This window comes from Mastomys coucha, unplaced genomic scaffold (assembly GCF_008632895.1).
Source record: "Mastomys coucha isolate ucsf_1 unplaced genomic scaffold, UCSF_Mcou_1 pScaffold6, whole genome shotgun sequence".
NCBI lineage: Eukaryota > Metazoa > Chordata > Mammalia > Rodentia > Muridae > Mastomys > Mastomys coucha.
Window position 1 is genome coordinate 105,448,284 of NW_022196912.1, and position 10,505 is coordinate 105,458,788.

The 10,505-nt window shown below is 37.7% G+C and overlaps 1 protein-coding gene and 1 pseudogene across 4 annotated transcripts in view; one reads left to right on the plus strand and one right to left on the minus strand.

The window, feature by feature from the left end:
* The window catches only part of Cep128 (centrosomal protein 128), a 389,783-nt gene that overhangs the window by 194,601 nt on the left and 184,677 nt on the right, over positions 1-10,505 (minus strand). The window lies entirely within an intron of this gene.
* LOC116081241 lies at positions 4,821-4,918 on the plus strand (annotated as a pseudogene).

The following is a 10,505-nucleotide window of genomic DNA, read 5'->3' on the forward strand; positions in this document are numbered from 1 at the left end:
CTCACTCTGTCCCTGCCCCACTCCTCTTCCTCACTCTGTCCCTGCCCCACTTCTCTTCCTCACTCTGTCCCTGCCCCACTGCTCTTCCTCACTCTATCCCTGCCCCACTCCTCTCCCTCACTCTGTCTCTGCCCCACTGCTCTTCCTCACTCTGTCCATGCCCCACTGCTCTTCCTCACTCTATCCCTGCCCCACTGCTCTCCCTCACTCTGTCTCTGTCCCACTGCTCTCCCTCACTCTGTCTCTGCACCACTCCCTTCCTCACTCTATCCCTGTCCCACTCCTCTTCCTCACTCTGTCCCTGCCCCACTGCTCTCCCTCACTCTGTCCCTGCCCCACTTCTCTTCCTCACTCTGTCCCTGCCCCACTCCTCTTCCTCACTCTGTCCCTGCCCCACTGCTCTTCCTTACATCTCTCCAGCTTTATGTCTTCCTTTGTTAATAAAACTGTAGCCATGGAAATTTTCAAGCTTATTAAACAGGAGGCAGGCAGATCAATTCAACAGCTGAGAAACCCTATCCAATTACAACTATCATCAATGTGAGGTTAATGCTCTTAATTTACATAAAGTCACCTACCACTGCAATCCAATAAATTCAGAAGCAAACATCGAAACATCTGGGTTCTTAAAACTGCTGTTATATAATTTAAGCCATGCTACAACAACAGTTTAATTTACTAGGGTTATTTCCACTGTATCTTTGACATAAGTTCAATAGTTAAAGAATAAATAAAAAAAATTAACTGTACTCAAACTCTTTAAAAGAACTATATCATTTTTACACTCTCATAAATAATATATGACATGGCAAGTTTCCACACCTCAGAGAAGTGCCACACAATTGGACTTTATAAATGCTATTTAAACATTATGCTCGGTCTGTGAAATACTGTCAAATAGTTGTCTTCCCTTTTAATTGTGTGTGTAATTCATGCTACACATTTTCTATCAATTTAAAACCTATTTCATGCAATAACTACTTTCATTCCTTTCTCCCTTATTAGCTATGAATCCTAGCTATTAGTTGAGTTTCGCCTGATGTCACGTTACAGTCATGAGCTTATATTTTATACTAGTTGAATTATACTTTAAAATATCTGAACCATTTAAAATTTATACTAGTAGATGCTGTCAAAAAAATATAAATTCTGTGTTTTAATACATGTCCGTTTTTATGTCATTTTTATTTAGAGCCATCCATCTCTACTGATTTCAAATTCCAGCTTTCCTGTAAACTGCACATTCTAAGTGTTTAGTCCAGTCTAGTTCTGGATTCCCTACTCTGCACCATTGCATGCTCTTTTTTTCATTCTAGTTTTATACTACATCTTAATGTTTGGCAGAACGAATATTTTTCTCTCCACTTTTTTTGAGTCTTATGGGATATTTTTCCTTTTCATTATAACAAATGAATTGTATAATCAGTTCTGATACCCAATTTGAAATAAGTGCTTGTATGTATGAAAAGAGAGACTACATTGAGCACATGAAATGAATTAATTTTGCACTAAATAGTATTCTATAAAGATGCTGGAGATATTCTAGCAAAGGAGAATGGTCTTTCTTTTTTTATTATTAGATATTTTCTTTATTTACATATCATATGATATCTCCTTTCCCAGCTTCCCCTCTGAAAAAAAGAAAAAATAAAATAAAAAAACAAACAAACAAACAAAAACCCTGTTCTCTCCCCTCTCCCCCTACTCATCTACCCACCCTCCCCCACTTCCTGGCCCTGGCATTCCCCTACACTGAGGCATAGAACCTTCACAGGACCAAGAGCCTCTCCTGCCCTTGACGACCAACTAGGCCATACTCTGCTATACATATGCTGCTGGAGCCTTTAGTCCCACTATGTGTACTTTTTGGTTGGTGGTTTAGTCCCTGGGAGCTCTGAGGGTACTAGTTAGTTCATATTGTTGTTTGTCCTAAAGGGCTACAAACCTTTCAGATCCATGGGACCTTTGTCTAGCTCCTTCATTAGGGACCCTATGCTCAGTCCAATGGATGGCTGTGAGCCTCTTCTTCTGTATTAGTCAGGTACTGTCAGAGCCTCTCAGGAGACAGCTATATTAGGCTCCTGTCAGCCAGCACTTGCTGGCATCCACAATAGTATGGATTTGATGACTGAATATGAGAAGGATTCCCAGGTGGAGCAGTCTCTGGATTATTCTTCCCTCAGTCTCTACTCCATAGTTTGTCTCTGCAACTGCTTCCGTGGGTATTTCATTCCCCCTTTTAAGACACTTTGGTCTTCCTTTTTCTTGAGTTTCTGGTGAGTTGTGGATTGTACTTTGTGTATTCCGATCTTTTGGGCTAATATCCACTTATCAGAGAGTGTATATCTATTGTGTTCTTTTGTGATTGGGTTACCTCACTCAGGATGATATTCTCCAGATCCATCCATTTCCCTAAGAATTTCATAAATTCATTGTTTTTACTTACTGAGTAGTATTCCATGGGACCTCATAAAATTACAAAGCTTCTGTAAGGCAAAAGTACACTGACACTATCAATGAACAAAACGGCAACCAACAAATTGGGAAAAGATCTTTACCAATCCTATATCTAATAGAGGGCTAATATGCAATATATACAAAGAGCTCAAGAAGGTAGACTCCAGAGAACCAAATAACCCTAATAAAAAATAGGGTACAGAGCTAAACAAAGAATTCTCAACTGACAAATACCAAATGGCTGAGAAGCACCTAAAGAAATGTTCAACATCCTTAGTCATCAGGGAAATGCAAATCAAAACAACCCTGAGATTTCACCTCACACCAGTCAGAATGGCTAAGATCAAAAACTCAAGTGACAGCACATGCTGAGAGGTTGTGGAGAAAGAGGAACAATCCTTCATTGCTGGTGGGATTGCAAGCTGGTACATCCACTCTGGAAATCAGTTTGGCAGTTCCTCCGGAAGTTGGACATAGTATTACCAGAGGACCCAGCTACACCACTCCTGGGCATATACCCAGAAGATGCTCCAACATGTAATAAGGACACATGCTCCACTATGTTCATAGCAGCCTTATTTATAATAACCAGAAACTGGAAACAACCCAGATGTCCCTCAACAAAGGATTGGATACAGAAAATGTGGTACACAATGGAGAATGGTATTTCAAAGTGCATTTTATAATTTCCCTCAAAAGTAACTGTACTTTCTTTTCAGAGACCTTTCTTTAGGCAGGCCTCAGACTCCCTGTGTATTCCCAAATGATCTCAAACCCAGGGCACTGTGTGGACAAGGCACACATTCTCCCAGCTGAGCTACAGCTACACCAGTATGCCAGGATCAATGTTTCTTGTTAAAGATAGTTACTCATCGCTATCATATCTGTTCATCCTCAAAAAATGAATAGGGCTCCCATTCTATTTTCCCATCGGGATTTTGGTTAAGAATAGCTTAATTTCTTATCATCAATGATACTGAGAATTGAAGAAGTGGAAATGAATAGATTTTATTCATTTCTATTTGCTACTTTAGATATCAACAACAAATCCATAAACAAGAAGAAATAAGTGAATATCAAAATAGAAACTCCATTGATAAAATGATCAAAGAAATTAGTTATCTCATCAATTATTTCTAATAATGAATTTCTTTTAACCCTGGGCCTTTAGAGAACAGAAGTGGATTTTATACTTTTAACTGATGCTATATATTAAAGGTGAGAACAAAACAACTTTAAACAGATGGAATCATATGTAAAATAGGTAGAAATATAATTTAAACTGTAAGAGAAGTTTTGCTAACAGTTATAAAACCATCAAATTGGTCACTCCTCCCTTTTTTTTTTTTATTTACACATCCTTTGTATTTCAGATGAATATACTCATGTCTGATACAGCCTCTCTCATATAAGAAAATAAATCAGGAACAATAGTACATAGGAAGTAAAAGTGAAGAGGTAAATAGCTCTTTTCAAATTAAAATAATTCAAAGGTACCATATTGCCTATAGAATCATGTAATTAATTTTCAGGGCTCTTATCAAGCTAGATCATTGATCAAAATTCACTTAATCAAATTATAACATTCTTTATACATTATTCCAAAGATGAAATATTCATTGTGTCAGATCAACATATCCTCTGTCACTTGCTGATAACTGTTTATATATGAAGGTTTCTTTCCCAGTTTTATAAGAAATAGGGTAAACCTTTTCTTATTACTGTATAAAAAGGGTAATAGTGGATAAATATTATCTATGTTTAGATTTATACTAAATGTACTATTGTTACAATTTGCTCCAAAATAACTTTGGTAATTTTAGCATTTCAAACGCATAGAATTTGGTGGCCAAATATGTATTTGAGGCAGCATGTACAGCAATTAGGCTTATTGCATAAGATATGTCAATCAAGTTCCTTTCTAGATTTTTGGCATCTTTTTTTTTTTAATTTATTTTAGATATTTTCTTTATTTACATGCGAATTTCTCCATTCCCAGTTTCCCCTCCAAAAAACAAAGAAACAAACAAAAACAACAAAACCAAACCCCTGTTGCCTCCCCCTTCCCCATGCCTCCCCACTCCTCCCTTTCTTGATATTTTATTACTACAAAATACATTTTAACAATGAATCCTACTTAATATACAGAGAAGGAAGGTTAAGAAATGTTGATTTAACATTAAGAAAATATACCGATACCCAGCTACTTTTCTAACAATTATATTTATGCTTATCTCTGCACAACTTATCAAAATAATAAAAATACCTGGTGAAAAATACCCATAACTTGTTTTTCACAAAAGATCCCCTATTCTATACTAAACTGCAGTCTTTGGAGTACCATAGACACTAAAAGAATAGACTCAGACTTCTATACCTTAAATGCTATTTAACTGGAACGATACAGAGAAGATTAGCATGGCCCCTGCGCAAGCAAATTCGTGAAGCATTCCATATTTAAAAAAAAAGAATGCTATTTAACGGATAGGATAAAATGAGAGACTTAGAGTAAAATGACTCCTAATGGCATTCTGCTATACATATATCAGTGTCTTGCTTGGCCATCATTGGAAAGAATTCCTCCTGCAGCAGATGGGAACAAATACAGACACCCACAGAGGGACAATGTGCAGAGAGTGAAAGACTTAACCCTAAATGGGATGTCTCCATCAAATTCCTTCCCTCAGAGCTCAGGGAATCCTGAGAAAGATGAGGTAAAAAGAATGTAAGACCCAGAAGGATGGAGGACATCAAAAAACTAAGACCCACTCAACAAGATCAAATCTCCTATGAGTTCATGGAGACTGAGGCAGCATGCACCAGGTCTCCCCAGGCTTGTGAGGGGTTAAGTTTATGTTTTTCTTGCATTTCTCACTGTAGGCACTGAGTCTCTATTTCTTGTACCTTCTTTTGGCTCTTCATCTGCTGCTTGTTTGTTTTATGTAATTCCAATGTGTTAATTTTGTTTTCTCTTATATTTTTATTTGCTATTATCCCTTTGAAGCCTGTTTGTTTTCTAACAAGTAACAGAAAGGGAGTGGATTCAGATGGTAGCAGAAATCGGGTGGGTAGAGAACTGGGACGAGAAAAGAGAAGAGAAACAGAAATCAGGATATATTATATAAGAAAAAAATCTATTTTCAATAAAAGAAAAACATAAAAATAACACTTTTAATGTAAAATTTTTAAACCTTCAAATTAATGAACTTGCCCTCATATCAACTTACCCAAATGATGCACAAATAAGAAATTTATAGCATATTCTATTGACTTCAATTGGTTACTTTCTTGAGCAGAATAAGAAAAAAATCAGAACTGATTTAGAATAACAAGTTTTGACAACAAACCAACTCCAGAAAAACATTTGCCAAGACAGATTCAGAGACCACAATAAGATTTGGGAAATAAACTATCTGGTATGTAAATTGCCCAATATTTTCTTTTACAGTGATATAAATAAGAATTGGTTGTGATTGTTAACTTGCATAATCATAGAGCATAAGTAAATCTTGGAACATACAAAAAAAAAAAAAAAAAAAAAAAAGCCCTCAACAAATAAAACAACTATTCATCCACTGCAGAAAGACGAATACTGCTGCTAAAAATAAGATACTCTTTTGGCATAAGAAGCTAATTAGTCTTGTTTACTACTTTTATGAAATAGGTTTCATTATTTCCATAGATAAGCTCATGTGTTCTCCATGGGAAAGAGTCATATGTTCAGCTGAGACAATGTAAGACCAATGAAAACACTTGGGAAACCTTCTCGATATATTACTTATTTATTAGTTGCCCTTGTGACTCTATGACCAAAAGACAAACTTGGGAGACTATGCCACCCACATCTGAATGTTCACAGCCTGTGCATATGCACATATTTTTATCATACTAATATACTTTTTTAAGATAAAAAATATAAACCTAACCACCCTCCTTTAAACAAACATACCAAGAGTTGGCATGACGGGGGACTGTGTGATGTTGCAATGGTGACAACTTTGTTCTGTTAAATAAAGTGAAAGCATCCCCCAAGCCATCAGGATTTACTTACTGAAATATTTGCATGTCAATTTACTTTGCTTAGCTGATTTTGTAGGAATACAGAAAATTAATTTGTCTCTTCTAATTTCATTTCACAGATGACACAAGGGCATCTCCAGGAAATTAGAACTTAATATCATAATTCAAGGTCCTCTTTAGAAATAAATTAATTTGAATTATGTCTTTACAAAATTAATAATATGCTAAAAACAAGTTTGAAAATTATGCATTGTAATACTAAGACCCACCTCAATCAGAGCCAAGGGGCAGGAAAAGTACTATGCATGTTTGCCCAAGTGTTCTCCTGAAGTCCTAATCATTTTAATTTCTGTAGTCCCCATAGAACTTACACGATCTGGGCATGCTGTCTTCTTATTTTCCCTGCTATGAACCAAGGGCCACCATCTGAGGTTTGCCTTAAGCACCAGCCATATCTAGCACTGAGCAATGAAAAGCAGTGAACCAGTGATGTCAGGCAAAGCCCACGTGGTGCGCCCTCAGATATACCTGCCATCCACTGTTAGATCTGGGGAAATCTGTATACACTTAATAAAACAGCCCAGCTTCCCACAAGCAGATGGGCAGAGAATCCTATGGCCAGGGTACCCGCAGTGCAGTACAAGAGAGGGATCTTCGACAGCTGAGTGAACTGGCAGACACCTATGACCCCATAAATGTCTCATCCCAAGGACAAGGGAGCATGTCCATGGCCTTCTAAGGAGGCTACAGCAACCAGCAAGACTTCCTTGTTGCTATCTGTTTGGCCAGTTGCCCATTCAAACTATGGCAGCCAGTAACACACCAGTTACTCCATGCTAATCTTCTGAGCTGATGAAAACCCAAGATAGAAGCTACAAGAACAATTCCAAACTTTCCATTCCTCAACTGATGTAGCCAATACGGAAATGCCCTGAGCTTACAAACTGTTACTGGGAAAACACAAATTTGAACCAATTTCTTCTTTTCACAGATGATGAAGGACCTGACCTCGCTGGAAAGAACACGAGAGTTACATCTAATCATATCATAAGGCAATAAAGACAGAGATACAAGCAAGTTAGACAAAACCACAGCTGCTTGTCACCAATACTAATAAAATCATTCTGAATGAGAGAGAGGCTGTTCCAGAGAAGCAGCCTTCCCCTTGCACACAGCACTGTTCTGTAAATAAAACAAATCATCAGACTTGTTGGAAAACACGTGGTGCCTTATATAAATGACTTTATAATCTAACAACCCCACATCCGGGCTTCTCTTTCCTCATGATGCCTTCCTCAGTTCTCATTTAATGATATTAACTCCTGAAGCTATCAACTCCTCCACCCTGAGTTACTGGCGCTTGTTATTGTTGTTTCTTTTGTTTTTCCCATTTGCTCATCAAGTTTGGTCTTTTCAGAACTCCATCAAATAGGATTGGTCTTCCTGATGTCTGACCCAGCACCCTCCTTTGGAACCTGCAGTGGTGCCTTTTAGTCCCTAGACATAGTTCAGTTCCTGGTCATAGCCTTGCTCTATCAGATTACCTTCACAAATATCCAGAGCAAATAACAGAAAGCTGCAGGAGAGAAAGCCCCTGAGCCCCTGGAACCCACGACTCCGGGCAGGGACCAACCCCTGTTGGATGCATGCTTGGTGTAACGTGGTGCTTACATTCAGATCACAGATGCTCTCTAAGCAGAACTCTTTTTAACAAAATGGAAAGCAGCAGGAATGTTAAATCAATAATTATGATTTATTGTTAATTTTATGTAAGTTACATTTATTAAGCTACAACTAACCTATTTTTACATACACACAGATGCACACTCATGCACATGCATGTGTACATATACACTCACACATGTATAAACAAAGTCAAATTAGCCAAATCAAGAAGCATATTTACTAAACATTATAAAAAGACAACTGGAAACCAGCCCTTTGCTGCTGTAGTCTTCTATTTTATTTATCAGCATCTAGTTTTTATCTGTCACTCTGGGAGTAAGAGGAAAGCTGGAGGATCTAATTCTCTTGTTATTTATCCATGTGAGATTCAATTTTAATATTTAGAAAAGATACTTACTTGTAAGAATATATTGAATATTTATTATTTGCAATAGAGCAGAAATGTAATGCAAAATTTCAAAATCAAATCTCAGGCATCTAATTATATAATATTCTTCTCAATAAGCAAGCCTGCGTGTTGTTTAGGATATGTGACAACAGCAGGAATCTTAGATTTTCCTCGTGAGTCCACCAGATAGAATCACTAATTCTAGGAGATATGCACATACAAACCTACAAGGCTGTTGTCTCTCTCATTCAGAACATAAAATCATCCATCAGCTGAGAAACACTGTGTTGGTTCATAGCTGGATGTACAGAAGCATATCTGTGTGTGTTTGTTCACTTAAACACAAAGTGCCAAACACACCAGGGTTTCTCAGTCCTTAGAAACCATTTAGTACCAGATAGGAAAGATCTGGAAAACAGTTAAGCTCTCCGTTGTGTAAGCTTTACATGTCCAGTATGTCTTCCACGCTCGCAGCAGCAACATCACTTCAAAGCCCTTAGGAAAACAGGAGACAAGAACCACCTTCCCACACTCTTCCTATTTGTAAGCCCTGATAACAATGAGTTATGTACAACAACACATCTTCTGAAAGGCAATTTCTAATTTTAAATCAATTGAAGGTGAACATGATAATTAAAAAATTACCATTATATTTATTTTAAAAATAAAAATCACAATAAAATTGGAAAGACTTGAAAATATGCTTATGGGAAATATCATATGCTTCCTTTCCTACATGCTGCATCCAGGACTCTGAAATCTGACCTCCTGGATAACTTCACAGCATTTAAAATCCTACCTCACACAAGCCGCTTGATAGGAAACAAGAACTGCCTTAAGCCTGGACTACTTGCCAGGTGTTATCTTTGAGCAAAAGGACATAAAATTAAAATTTATAAGTAACATCATTTCAAACATTGGTAAACATAACGGAGAAAGGACATGAAGAACTGGTGGCGCACGCGTTTAATTCCAGAACTTGGGAGGCAGAGGCAGACGGATTTCTGAGTCCGAGGCCAGCCTGGTCTGCAGGGTGAGTTCCACAACAGCCAGGGCTACACAGAGAAACACTGTCTCGAAAAACCAAAAAAAGAAAAAAAAGAAAAGAAAAAGGAAAAGCTGGGTACGGATCTCCAGAACACAATATAAATCCGGGCACAGCAGCAGGTGTCTACCACACTCAAGGGTACAGGCTGGTAGATCCCTAGGCTTTGCTAAAGAGCCAGCCTAGAAGAATCCAATCAATGAGTTCCAGAATCAGCAAGAGACCTTTTCTTAAAAACCTAAGTGGAGAATGATTAAGAGCAACATGTAGCATCTACTTATGGTCTCCACATACAGGTCAACATATATGCACACACACACACACACACACACACACACACACACACACACACACACACACAAGAATATAATACCAAATTAGAAGGTTTTATTTTTCTACATTATGTATGCATGTGTTTTGTGCTTGTATGAGTACATACACACACAAATTTTAGGCCAAGTCAACCTTGGGTATCTTTCCTTCGGTGCTATTGATATTGTTCTGTTTTGCTTTGTTCAGTGTTTGTTTTGTTTGTTGACAAAGTCTCTCAGTGTCTGGCCATAAGCTAAGCTGGCTGGCCAGCAGGCCTCAGGGCTCCTCCTGTCTCTGCCTTCCCAAGGCTGGTATTACAAATATGTACCAGCATGCCCAAATTTATTTGTTACCATGGGGATAGACTCAGTTCCTCATTCTTGCACTGCAAACAAGTTGCCTACTGCACCATATTCCCAGACCCAAGTCGGTAGTTTTCAAAGTTTCTCTGTATAGAAATCACAAAAAACAAGAAAGCTAGAAAAGAAAGCTTGGAAAGAAAATCTAAGATTTTTCTATGTGTGGCTAGACCACAGGAAAGAAACAAACTTTCTAGTGTACATACTGGGCTTTACATATATATATATATATATATAT